Raw genomic sequence first — 11,120 nt, 5'->3', positions numbered from 1 at the left:
GCTACTTTATTTACTATTATATTCACTGAAATATCCTACAAATATTTTAGCTCTCTAGATATCTTTCTGTACTTCTTATTTAAATATCTTTTTTTTACCCTAGATTATTGTTTCCCCTCTTTTTTTCTATTCAAATAACTCTGGATTAATGAGACAGATAGATGGACAAAAGAAATATGTAAATATTTTGTTTCATAGAATTACATTACTATTAGAGAAACCAATAACAAATTGTAGAAGGAAAACAGAAGGAAATTTGCAGGAAGGTAAGTGAAATTTAAAGCAAGAGCACAAAAATGATTAATACAGAGAATACAAACCATAAATTGAAGGTTCAGTAATCAGCCTACCTGGAGAGAACCCAAGTACAGGTTGCAACTTGAGATACCATACATCAGTACATAATTTTAATATGCAGCCCAATGGAAACTAATTTGCATGTTATAATTACCTTTCCAACTGTCTTTTATGAGATAAATACACAGCCATTAACAAAACTTTAAATGTATCACATTTTCTTTACTAAATAAATTTGTTTTATGATATTGCTTAATCTTTCTGAAGAAATGGCCAAGCCTTCTCATGCTTCAGTAAGCACAAAGAATTGGGAATATTTGAGGCTTTTCCTTTAGTGTGAAAAAATTGTTTTTATTAACTGCAAACTTAATGAGTTGTTTTACTTATTTATTTTACAGGCATTAAATTTACTCATACTTCCTTGCTTTGGCTAAACTCACTCTTGACTTTCCTGAGCTAGATCTGTAAAATCAGAGATGAAAAATGATAACAATATCTGAAGTCCAAAGTGAAATTAGTTTGATTTGTTCACCATACAAAACATTTAATGGGTTAGACTTCACTGAATGGTTTAACATTGCTGGAGCAAATTTTTACTGACAAAAGATAATATTAGCAAGAACTGTTTATCATGTATGCCAGCAGAGGAGACTATACACAAATGAGATTGTGGAAACCTGTCACCTACCTTCTAAATTAATGCTTATGGGTACTTTCTGTATACATGGAGAACACTGATTTACTTTTGAATAGAAAGATCTGTATGTCAGAACCAATTCAGAATCACAAAATCTCTGAGTTTGAGGGCACTTGAGAAACCATTTAGTAAAACTCATAGCTGAACAAGAATTTACTCTACAATGTTTCCAATACTATGATATGATCACATAGTATGTGTGTAATGATCCAACACATTCTTGGAGACTGATATTGGGAGAGCATTTTCAGTAGCTCCTAAGGGGGCCCAATCTATTTTAGCATGAAGAATCAATGCTTTAAAAAAGAGGCGAATACCTGATGTTTTTAAAAATCACTTTCTAGGTGCTAGATATGTTAGATGTTCAATGATAACTATCCTAAGGAAAATAATTTGAGGGCTTTGTTGTATTTGAAGTTGCTAAAAGTAATTGATGTAGTATGGCAAAAGTGTGGGGGAAGGGTAGTGGCAAGTTAATGCAAGGCTGGGCTATGTTAATAAGATAGTGTCCAGAAACTCCAAAAAAAGAAAAAAAGTCAGGTTAATTTAATCTCCTATTACCAGTAAATTAGCCAGTTCTTGAAATCCAGGTAGAGCAAGACTGATTCTACTCAGACTAGCTGAGGATGGAAAACAAAAATTGAAACAACCGCAATAATAGCAAGTTGGCCACCAGATGAAAAGTATTATGACCATGGTGAGGATATGTATAAAGATTGTACCTGTCATTTCACAGATATATCAAACTTGCTGTGAGAAAACTCCCTCTACAAATGCAAGTCAACATTTTTCTCCGTATAGCATCCTCTTTGTGCATGTGTTTTTTTCAGAACTCCCTTTGCAAATTCAGGTTCTGAGATGATAGATGTCCATATCTCCCCTCAGGACTCTAAGAGTCCAATATTGTCACTTACGAGGCCATATTCACTGTATTTCCCATAACAAGAACAGAAGGCACAAAAATATCTTCCAAAACAAGCACACAGTCAAACCTCTGCAAAAAGCTGGTTGTTTGGGAGTATGGCCTTAAGTTTAAAGTCATTGATGCAAAGGTACCTCCATCCATGTAGACAACACATAAGGTCAAGGGGTATTTCAAAATTCCTGGAACATGGAGTTCTTTTCTCCTTTCATCAAGATTCCACTAAGTTCACTTTGTAGTAATGTGTTGGTAATAGATGGATCTCTTTCCATAGATGTGCTAGTACTTTACTAGATGCAGCATCTTCCCCAATATTTCACATCAGAATGAAGTGGGTCAGGCAAGTTGCTTGACTATTGTGGCACCTTAATTATTTCTGTTCCTTTATCTTCCTATTTCTCCATCAATTACTATCATTATTTTTGTCTCTTTATTAGACTCAGATGACATTACTGCTGATTCTGGTGGTCTCTACAAGAGACTCTGGTTGCTAAGGATACATCTGATGGTTCTTCTGAATTTGTAAACTGGTAAAATCCATCCCCAAATACTTCTGCACTTAAGATTAGGAAAACAGAAACATAAAATAAACAGAAGTATCATGACTTCATCAACCCATGTAACCAAGTAAGTCAATAAAGAATTATTAAATGCCTACCATGTGCCAGGCATCATGCTAAGCACTAAGGATACAAAAAGAGGCGAAGAAAGTCACCACATTCAAGGAGCTCACAATTTAATGAGAGAAATAAGGCAGCCTCTGCTATTTTCATATCATCTGCAGTCACCAGGTCCCTTTAATTGAAAACTGCAAGGGAAAAGTGTGAGAGATCATTCATTAGACCAGAGGTGGGGAGCCTGTAGCCTCAAGGTCACAAGTAGCCCTCTAGGTCCTCAAATGTAGCCTATGGATTGAATCCAAACCTCACAGAAAAAAACTCCCTAATACAAAGATTTATTCTGCAAAACTTGGAATCAGTCAAAAGGTCACACCCTAGGACCTAGAAGGCCACATGTGGCCTCTAGACCCAATTGAGATCTTTTATTTTTTTAAGGTACGCTCAGTTCTGGTTCATAGCATAGTGGATGAAAATCAATTATAAATTTTCAGTGTATTTACACCTAAGAAATCAGCAAGTGATTCAAATCAGGAATTGATTTATTGTTTCCTTGATTGTCTAGACTTGAGAACGTGATAGAGAAAATGCTAAAAATGCAGACTGAACTTAAATGACTGTTATGCATAGGTTTTTGAGAGCTGGTTGTTAAACATTTTCCTGGGCTTATCCACATTGAGTCATCAGTAATTCCAGCTTCTCAGTCAGCCCTAAGACTTTTCATAATCACCTAGTATTAACTATATTATCATCGAATTTTTAAGGTTCCATTTTTTTTGCAAGCAAGTAAATTGCTATGTACATACACTCATACATGCACATATACACACATGTGTGTGCATATAATTACTATTGAAAATGCACTCTTTATAACCCCACCAGAAGAGCAAATTTTAAAATGCTGCAAGGACTCAGTCTTCATTGACTAGTAACCTAAATAATACCTGAGTCAGTTAAATAGTTTAGTGGATATCATACTGGACTTAAATTTAAGATAACAAATTTAGGTTCTGAGGCTTAAGTGTCTTGTCTTACACACATAGTGCGTATGATCCTGAGAAAGCCACTTAAACTGTCTGCCTCAGTTTGCCCATCTGTAAAATGAAAACAATAATAATGATAGTACCCACAATCCCAGGGTTGTAGTAAGGATAAAATTAGATGATGCTCACTTTGCAAACCATAAAACACTATGTAAATGTTACTGCATGGTTATTGCTATAGTTAACTGCAACTTTTTGCTTTAAAATTGCTTAGTTACTACTAAGAGGTTTGTGATAGCCTAGACCATTAAGAGATTAAATGATTTACCAAGGGCAAGACAGATAGTATGTATCAGAAGTCAAAGCCGAACCTAGGTCTTCCTGTCTTAAGCTATACTCCATCGCAATTAGTAGTTTAGTTGAGTTGATATTTGCATATAATTTTATATATATATATATATATGTGTGTGTGTGTGTGTGTGTATGCGTATCTATTCACTTACATAATATATACATATATGTATATGTATGTGTATGTGTGCATATATATGTGTGCATATGCCTACATACACATACCTATATAAACAGATTTCATGAACTACTGGTGGTAAAGCATAGAATTGCCACTGAGAATTACAGATTTTTAGACCATAATAAAACATTAATCTATTTGCATTTTAATTGTGAGATACGTATGTGTTTACCAGGGCTTTATATTTTTTCTTAATTTATTTATTTTCTGTTTTCAACATTCACTTCCATAAAATTTTGATTATAAATTTTCTCCATATCTCCCCACTACCCCCACCCAAGAAAGCATGTATTCTGATTGCCTTTTCCTCCAATCTGCCCTCCTTTCTATCACCCCCCACCTCTTTTTTTCTTCCCTTCTATTTTTCTGTAGTATAAGATAGATTTCTATAACCCATTGCCTATATATCTTGTTTCCTAGATGCATGCAACAACTTCAAATATTCATTTTTAAAGCTCTGATTTCCACATTTTCTCCCTTCTCCCCTCCCTACCCAACATCATGAGAAGATAAGCAATCCAATATAGGTTATACATGTGAAGTCATGCAAAAAATCTCCATAACAATCATGTTATGAAAGATTAACTCTTTCCCTCTATCCTGTCCCAGTCTCCATTTATTCATTTCTCTCCTTTGATCGGTCCCTCTGTAAAGTGTTTGCTTCTGACAACCCCTTCCCTGAATATGCCCTCTCTTCTATTATTCCCCCTCTCTTATTACCTTTCCCCCTGCTTTCCCTTAGGTTAAAATCAACTTCCATACCTAATTGAGTGGGTATGTTATTCCCTCCTGAAGCTAAATGCAATGAAAGGAAGGCTCACTTATTCCCTTTCACTTTTTCTTCTTCCCTTCCATTCTAAAAGTTTTTTCTTGCCTCTTCTTTTATAGGATTGGTAACTACATTCTACCTCATCCTTTCTCTTTGTCCTAGTACATTCCTCTCAATTCTTAATTTTCTTTTTTAGATATCACCCCCTTCATATTCAGCTCACACTGTGCCTTCTGTCTCTGTCACTTTCTCTGTCTCTCTCTCTCTGCCTCTCTCTCTCTTTCTCTGTTTCTATATATACATATACACGTATATGCTCATACATATATACAAACACATACACACATGTATGTATATACAGACATATATACATAGTCATATACACATATACATATATACGCACATACACACACACACACACACACACATATTCCCTGCAACCGTCCTAATACTGAGAAAGGTCTCATGAGTTACAAATAGCATCTTTTCATGAAAGAATGTAAACAGTTCACCTTTAATAAGTCCCTTATGTTTTCTCTTTCCTGTCTTCCTTTTCATGCTTTTCTTGATTCTCATATTTGAAAGTCAAATTTCCTATTAACTCTGGTCTTTGTTTTTGTCCATGTGTTTATTGAAATAAGAGAAAAAACAACTATAGATAAGAGATATTTTCCTATGAAGTGAGGCCAGAGGCAGGTTCCTTCATGTGGTCCATTTTATGGAAACAGGAAGTGGGATGAGTGGTCCAGGGATTGTAATCAAGGATAATAAAATGGGAAGGAATTCTAGTCCCCACAATGGGGCTACAGGTATCTTATGACAGACTCGATGCAGTCAGTCATGGTGCTGTGGCCTTTCATCTCCTGGGTCTGAAATTTGCCAACATTTATACCGTCTTCATAGCCTCAGGAATTATTTTGGAGTGATATTCAAGGCTGAGGTGCTTCAACATACTGCTAGAAGACAAAAACATGGCAGTGGGATTGGCAATGTTCCTGTCCATGGCCTGGGCAAATGGAAGCCTTATACCTGTTTCAAAAACAGAGCATTCATCACTATAGCTCTCACCAGGAACCATGCCTTAGCTCTCCAACAAATCTGCTGCCAAGTGGTCAATGATGTTTCCATAAAGATTGGGCATCACAAGCACATCAAACTGGTATAGATTCTGCACCAGTTGCATACAACAGTTGTCTATGATCGTGGTCTCAAACTTGATCTTGGGGTACAGCTTGGCGGCCTCCTCAGAGCATTGCAGGAAAAGTCCATCTCCCAGCTTCATAATGTTGGCCTTGTGCACAGCTGTGTCCTTGCCTCAACCCTTAATGGTTACCTAGTCCAAAGCAAACTTGGTGACTGGCTTGGGCTTGACACGGGTGATGATATCCATAAGCATTCAGTTACGTCCCTGACACTCTCATGATCCAGTGAGCTATATTCTCCCTTAGTCTGTTCTCAGATGTTCACCAAACCCAAGTTGTGTCAGGTATTAATTCCCGGGAGGCTCTAGACATGAACGACATTGAAGCAGCATGCTGTATGAGGTCAAGTCACCCCTGTACTCCATATTCAGTGAGGGGTGAATTTTTCTGCTAACAACCTTGTTTTTCTTTGTAGAGGTCAGCACCTGCTGCAGCTTCTCTTCTAATGCGATGTTCTACACCTTGCTCAGTTGATACTCCTGAAAAGTCACAGGGACCTTGGCCACCTTAAAGACTTTTTTGAGAGCCAGCATGAGCTCAGTCCCCATACCATCTCCTTTTCTGGATACCATAGTGAAAAGATATGTACTGTCCAACTTCTCAACATCCATCTGGGGTAGCAAGGCAGGGTGTGTGATAGCAGTGGTAATCAATCCCTTCCAGCCCCCAAGGCTTAGGGTCACAGCCAATGCCCTGCTCAGAGCTTAGACTCTGCCCGAGGTTTCCATCTTCTCTGACACCCGGGATGGGGGAGGAGATAGCTCTGGTCTTTCCAACAAGAATTTTTGGAAATCCTCTATTTCATTGAAGTTCCACTTTCTCCCATGAAGTGTTATACTCAATTTTGCTGCTTCGGTAATTCTTGGTTTTAATCCTATGTCCTTTGACATCTGGAATATCAAATTACAAGCCCTCTAATCCCTTAATGTAGAAACTGCTAAATCCTGTGTTATCCTGATTGTGTTTCAGAGTATTTGAATTGCTTCTTTCTGGCTTCTTGCAACATTTTTATCCTTGACCCAGGAACTCTGAAATTTGGCTACAATATTCCTAGGACATTTTCTTTTGAGATCTCTTCCAGGAAGTGATCAGTGAATTCTTTCCATTTATAGTTTACCCCTGGTTCTAGAATATCAGGGAAGTTTTCCTTGATTATTTCTTGAATGATGTTGTCTAGGCTATTTTTTTTTTATCCTGGCTATGAGGTAGTCCAATAATTTTTAAATTATCACTCCTGCATGTATTCTCCAGGTCAGTTGTTTTTCCAATAAGATACTTCACATTGTCTTCTATTTTTTTCATTCTTTTGACTTTGTTTCATAATTTCCTGATTTCTCATAAAGTCATTTGCTTCCATTTGCTCCATTCAAATTTTTGAAGAATTATTTTCTGCAGTGATCTTTTGGACCTCTTTTTCCATTTAGCACATTCTGCTTTTCAAGACATTCTTCTCATTGGCTTTTTTGGATCTCTTTTGCCATTTGGGTTAGTCTCATTTTAAAGGTGTTATTTTATTCAGCATTTTTTGGGTTTCCTTTAGCAAGTTGTTGACTTACTTTTCATGATTTTCTTGTATCACTCTCATTTGTCTTCACATTTCTTCCTCTGCTTCTCTAACTTGAATTTCAAAATCCTTTTGAGTTCTTCCATGGCCTGAGACCATGTCACATTTTTCTGAGAGGCTTTGGATGTAGGAGCTTTAGCTTTGTTTGCTTCTCTTGGCTGTATGTTTTGATCTTCCTCATCACCAATGATGTAAGAAAATACCTCCTCACGGAGAAAGAAAGAATCCATAGTTTTCTTCTTTTTCCCATTTGCTCATTTTCCCATTCCATGACTTTTGAGCTTTGTTAAGTGGAGAGCTCCAGAAACAGCCTCCACTTCAGCAGTGACTGCTGCAGCCCAGTGGCTGGGACTAGGGCCAGATCACACTCCCCTCTCATCCAGATGAGAGACTTTTCCCATTGATTTTTGAAGTTGTCTTTATCTTTCATGGGTTGAGAAGTCTGAAATACACAGTAGCCTCCCATAATTCAGTCCCTTAAGACCTGCTCCCACTGTGTCTGAGCTGGTGCAACTCATGCTAATCTGCTCCACTCCCAGCTTGGTGAGATAGACCCTACCTGTCAATCTTCCAGATTGTCGTGGGAAGGCAATTTGCTTCAGTCAGTCATTTTGTAACTTCTGCTGCTCTAGAATGTGTTTACAGACATTTTTACAGGTTTTTTGAAGGGTTTGGGGGGGAGCACTCTAACTGGTCCCTACTTCTGCTCTGCCATCTTGGCTCCACACCCTACTAGAGCTTTATACACAATATTCCTAATCTGACCCTTGTTTGACAGCATAATCTTATGAGACCTTTTGCAAATTTGACATTTTATGAGTCTATGATTTAGACTCATATGATTTAGACTTTATGATTAAGACAAAGTCTTAATGAGAAAAGGTGAGAGAAGATGCTGTGTTCTTCTCTGGGAGATATAATTTTCAAAAGTCATTTCAATCATACAGGTTTGTCAGAGAAGGGTGTAATTGGCAAAGGTGTTGAGGCAAAGAATGTAGGAGGAGAATTGTAAGAATTTTGAACTGATTTGAGAAAGCAAATGTAGGAATTAAATGTAGTTTCTTTTGAGTGATAGTCTTAAAATAAATGAAGACAGTAGATTGGGAAATAGGAATAGCAAGGGAACGAATAGGATTATTTCAATTGAGATATGAGCATATTTTGGACTAAGTCAGAAGTCAAAATGGTTCATCTGGTTTCTACTTGCCTCACATAATACTAGGAGATAAATGAAGATCAACCAAGAGGCAAAGAGAAAGAGAATGTTTGATTTGAATGAATCCAACACTTCTTTAAAGAACAAACTTGGTTTTAGATCAAATCTCTAATATTTAATAGCATGTATAAGTCACTCACCTACTCTGTTCTGATTTCTTCACCTACAGAATAGAAATAAAGACTTTAGTAAAATATCTTTCACTATTATTTTGAGCATTTAATGAGATGACATAAATAAAGCACCTTATAGTACTTAGTGATCTATAAATATTGTCCTTATAATTCTCAGTACTTAGAGAGACCCATTTCCTGCACATCAGCCCCTTTAGGGAAAAAAATACCATGACATACACAGCATTTTTGATGTCCTATGAGAAACAGGGAATTGTCAGAAAGTTTAGGGACAAATGAATGTACTCAAATTCATTCAAATTTACCAGTTGTCAAGTACATTCTGACACATGCTAATATTTGGAAGAGTTTACTTCACAAAGTTAAGAAAAGAGATAGGGGCAAAAAAAAAATCAAAGAAATTATTCAAGAGACAGATTGCGTGTTTACAAAATAAATTAATATCATGCATACCCAAAAATGATTACAATGAAGAAGAAAAGGAAGATTCATGTAACAATAACAACACAGGCACCAAGGAAACTGAGCAAGTAACATTTATTTTAAAAATATATGTACAAGATATTGAAGAAAGGATAAGTACCAGATAATTAACGCAAAACAGTGACCTAGTCCTTGAAGAACAGTGTCAGAAATAGTAAAGCTCAAAATGATTTGAAGCTTCTGCTGAATAAAAACAAAGAAAAAATACTTATTTTGGATTTGTTGGAGAGAATGAGAGCTCCCGTAAGAAGAGAGAGAACATTGCTACTCTGTGTGGAACAGATGCCAACAACACATTGTGGATAGAAGACAGAAGTGTTCACTTTTCATTTTACTTTTTACTTACTTCAACATGGGCAACTAGATGGTGCAGAAGACAGAGCACCAATGCAGGAGTGAGGAGGACCTGAGTTAAAATATCACCTCAGACACTTGACACTCGCAAACTGTGTGACCTTGCGCAAGTCACTTAACCCAAATTGCCTCATCCTGGGTCATCTCCAGTCATCCTGATGAATATCTGGTCACTGGATTCAGATAGCTCTGGAGGAGAAGTGAGGCTGGTGACCTGCACAGTCCTCCCTCACTCAAAACAAAGTCAAGTGCAGTTCATGACATCATTTCTCTGATGGCAACAAAGGATGAACACACACACTTCACCAAGGAAGAAGGTATTTGACTTGGATAGAAGGTCATGTAAATAAAGTGAACCTTAGGTTGAAACTTAAGACAAGATGTTAAAGTATACCTAGTTCCCATTAATGAGCAAAAATTGCCAGATCAAAATGAACTGTTTGTTAGGGTATTGAAAGAGTGTTCATGTATAGCAAGTAGATCACTGATGGTAAGCTTTGGAAAACCACAACAAAATATATATCACACACAGATTTGCCAAAGGGCAGATGATGGGCAGATATATCTGCTCTTAATTTTTTTTAATAAAAAGAGGTTTCTTTTTTCAATCTTGTGAACTTACATTGTGATCCTAGTGAAACTCTCAAATGTATCATTTAAAGTAAATTTTCAGGGGAGGAGCCAAGATGGCAGAGTAGAAAGATACATACAGGCAAGCTCTGAACCCACAACCCATAAAATACCTGTAAAGAAGAACTCCCAACAAATTCTGGAGAAGCCATAGAACAACAGAGAGGAGGAGATTTCTGTTCCAGAGAGACCTGAAAAACTGACACGAAAGGTCCCTCACACACCAGACCTGGAGCAGAGCCCAGCCCTGCCTTGGCCACGTGGCACTGAAAGGAGAAGATCCAAGAAGGCTTCAGAGATGGGATCTCCAGCAGCTGTGCAGGTCCTTCCACCCACAGGCCTCAAAGGCCAGTGAGAGAGTCTTTTTGGCTTTCTGAGAGGGGAACAGACTGTCTCCATAATTCAGGCCCCCTCAGAGGCAGCAGCAGAGGCAGCAGTGGACAGGGGCTCCCAAAGCAGCAGGAGCTCTGATCCATTGTTGAAGGTCTCTGCATAAACCCCCTGAGGGAACTGAGCCTCATGTGGCAGCCCTGCCCCCACCAGAGAACCTGAACTTAATCTCACATTGAATAGCAGCTCTGCCCCCACAGAAAGCCCTGGGGCTGGGAAGCAGCATTTGAATCTCAGACCCCAACCACTGGCTGGGTGGATCTGGAGGTCAGGTGGGTGTGGAAGGGAAACTCAGAAGTCAAGTAACTGGCTGGGAAAATGCCCAGAAAA

At 37.8% G+C, this 11,120-nt stretch overlaps 1 pseudogene; it reads right to left on the bottom strand.

Moving 5' to 3' along the window:
- Nucleotides 1–5,620: 5,620 nt before the first annotated feature.
- On the bottom strand, nt 5,621–9,254 carry LOC140502474 (isocitrate dehydrogenase [NAD] subunit beta, mitochondrial pseudogene; annotated as a pseudogene).
- Between the last annotated feature and the right edge of the window lie 1,866 nt (nt 9,255–11,120).

The sequence above is a fragment of the Notamacropus eugenii genome, chromosome 4 (assembly GCF_028372415.1).
Source record: "Notamacropus eugenii isolate mMacEug1 chromosome 4, mMacEug1.pri_v2, whole genome shotgun sequence".
NCBI lineage: Eukaryota > Metazoa > Chordata > Mammalia > Diprotodontia > Macropodidae > Notamacropus > Notamacropus eugenii.
Note: the sequence above shows the minus strand (reverse complement) of the source record. Positions and strands in the feature narration are given on the sequence as shown.